Source organism: Triturus cristatus, chromosome 5_1 (genome assembly GCF_964204655.1).
Source record: "Triturus cristatus chromosome 5_1, aTriCri1.1, whole genome shotgun sequence".
NCBI lineage: Eukaryota > Metazoa > Chordata > Amphibia > Caudata > Salamandridae > Triturus > Triturus cristatus.
In genome coordinates this window covers 31,200,486-31,203,699 of record NC_140587.1, presented here as the reverse complement: position 1 = coordinate 31,203,699, position 3,214 = coordinate 31,200,486, and positions in this window count along the sequence as shown.

The following is a 3,214-nucleotide window of genomic DNA, read 5'->3' as shown; positions in this document are numbered from 1 at the left end:
GGTAAAAATCTTCGACAGGACGAACAGCTTGGAACCGAGATGGGTGGGTCCTGAGCAGGTCCTCCTTGCAACGAGGACGGCTGTGCGAGTTTCCAACAGAAAGAATTGGATCCATTCCCTGCACTGTCGGAAGGTGCCGCCTGGATTGGTGGAACCTGCTGTACTGACCGATCAACGAGAAATCCTGGCTGCAGAGACAGGCCGTGCTGCGGAGCCAAACGCCACTGAGGAGCTCTTTCCGGACCACGCGACTCCTGGAGGAAGGCGATATCATCTTAGACCAAGGAAGTGAGTTCTTCAGTACCGGGACATATTGTCAGAACGGCCCTTGGGTTAGTGAAACGGAGAGCCAATGAGGCAAGGGGGGGGGGATCAGCCCTGCATTAGTGTAGCGACACCCGTCTTGGCCCGCTGGTGAAGAAATCGACCGCTGCCCAAGGGGAAGAGTTCTGACAAACTTTTAGTTTCAGGAAGATATTGGTTCTTTATTTTGACATGGAGAAAAAGAAAATCCTTTGTGCATCAGGGTTCATGTTGACAGTAGCTATTGTTGGGATAACCACATGGTTTGTGGAGGACGTAACTCCCGCTCGAAAACTACTTGTGTTGACAACTCCGGTGCCTGAGGAGCACTACTTTTATACATTACCGTATCAAGAGTTGAAGCATCGACAGTCTTATTTGAATAACACTTTCATCCAGATGCTGCATCATACCCACGTTGCTACGAATGCTACGAACTGTTGGATATGTGGGATGATGCCAGCCCATCAGAAGAAAGGAGGAACGCCATTCATACCACTTCCTTTCTCTCATAATGGCTCTTGTAGAGCATGGTACACTTTGCTTTTTGCCACTCGGAAACCGACAGTGGGACGATTACTCTTCAGACTCAACAAAGAATGTCACCAGGATAAAAATGGGTATCCGCAAGCGAATGGGACAATTTGGGAATGGGAAGAGTACCGACCAGACAATGAATCGATTCCCTATATCTTCACGAACACTAGAGACACTGTGGGAAAGGACAAATTTGTGATTCAAGTGGCACAAGCTCAAGCGGACCTGTGTGTCCAGAGTGTGGGTTTTATTCCTGTTGGCGTTAGTGATTGTATTACCGTTTTGAACATAGATGGGTTGAACAATAGCACCTTTTTAGCCTCCCATAATACATACTTTGTGTGTGGAAATAAAGGTTATTACCGCTTGCCGGCTGGTTGGTCTGGGGTATGCTATGTGGCATTCCTATTACCTCCTGTATTCCTAGCACCAGCATCTTATCATAAGGATTTGAAATTATTGACTAATGTGACTGTAAATAGGTATAAACGTACTCTATCAATTGATGATGTAGATCAGACTGATACCAGTCTGCAACAGTATATTGATTTTAATTTAGGATCGTTTTTCTTTGTTGGAGCTGCCCTAAATAGTAGGAAGGTTCGAAGATTAACAAGAGTCGTAGAGGCTGTAACGAATCAAGCCGCTGCTGCTCTTGGGAATCTTACGGAAGAATTACAAATTACTAGAATCGTTGTATTACAGAATCGTATGGTATTAGATGTTATGCTAGCTGACAGAGGTGGAGCATGTAAAATTATCGGAAGTAGTTGCTGTGTGTTCATTCCTGATCATACGCCATCAGTTTATAATGCCATTAATAAATTGCATAAAATTGCGGCTGAAATCCATACAGAAAACGGCACTTGGTCCTTTTCTGGATGGTTTTGGGCATTGATCACTGCCTGGGGGTGGAAGGTCTTAATTGGTCTTTGTATCATTGTAGCAGTTCTGTTTTCTTGTTGTATCTGTGTTCAATGTGGTCCCTTGCTCTGTTCCTTATGTGTATCATTCTGTATTCCCGATAAGAAAGCTATTGCCGATGTCGCTCATCAGAAACGTTTAGCTAAAGAAGTCGAAGAAATGATGACAATTGACATATATGATGATTATCCTAACAAACCGGATGTCTTCAGTAAATGCTGAAAGGGTCGTCTGTTGTAAATTGAAACAACGATGTGATTAAGCATTTACTGAAGACATGAATTCCCTTCCTTTAAGAGCATGTCTCTTCTGTTATGTTGACTGAAGTTCGGACTCCATTTTGTATTGTCATGTCTCCACGTGCTCAACACGAGAAGAGTCCAACCTCTGTGTTAGTTGCTCTTGTAGTCTGCCTAGTAACCGTCTATAAATAGCTCCTTTGTCCGTCTTGCGCATGCCCAGACTTGACCACATCTGTTATCAGTTAGCCTTGCTTGACCATGTTTTCGCGGGCTCAAGGAGTGTGTCAGCTCCGCCCATGTATTGATTCAGTATCGAAAATGACCATAAAAGGTAATATTCTCAGCCTCATGTTGTATCCACCCACTTATGAGCCCCTCTATTGTGTATAAAAGGGGACCATGTATGCAAGTTCTTTGTGCTACTCTATGCAATACTGAAGAGTGTTGTATGGATTGTAGGACCACCCTTAAGGGTTAATAAACCTTGTCTTTGTACTTTGCAGTTTCCGTGCCAACTTCCTTATTGATTCCATTGCAGGAGAGCGAACTCTTGTGTCCTGCGGGCCTAGCTGGGCCCTCCAGGCGTCCCGAGACCCGGCCCGATCTGACCGGGTCTCGGGCGACCGAGGAGCGGCCCTTCTCGTGCGGCAGGGCGGCCTGGAAGAGCAGGGGCCGACGGCCTGCCAGGGGACCCCGGCTCCTCTTGGTGGGAGGCGTGCGGGATGGGGAGCCGCCTGGCTCTTCCCTTCCGTTGCCTCCGACCCAGGCGAGGGTGGTGGTGGGCTGATTGCCAGCCTCTGCTGGCACGGCTCGGGGCCGATCCGGCGACGGACGGCTGGTGTGCAGGTGGAGTGACCCTCCCTCGTTGCCAGGTACCCGGTCCGACCCGGTCCCGTGTGGCCGGGCTGAGGGGTTTGAAGACTCGTGTGGTCCCTCCCGGGTTACCCTGGGAGGGACCGGTGGCTGCGGGGCTGCCTGCTCCCGTCGCTCTGGGAGCCCCCTCCCTCGCCCCCGGGTGGGTGGGTGGGGGCGGGTTCCCGGGCCGAGCGCCTGGCAATGTTTTCCCCCCCACGACAGTGCTGTCTGACTCCCAGAGGGGAAGCCTTGAACGAGGCGCCCGTGCCGTCTCGCCGCGCGGGCGGCGGACGGGACGGCGTCGCCTTCCTCCCGCCTCTCCTGCGCCTGCAGGTGGGCGAAAGTTTTCGAAA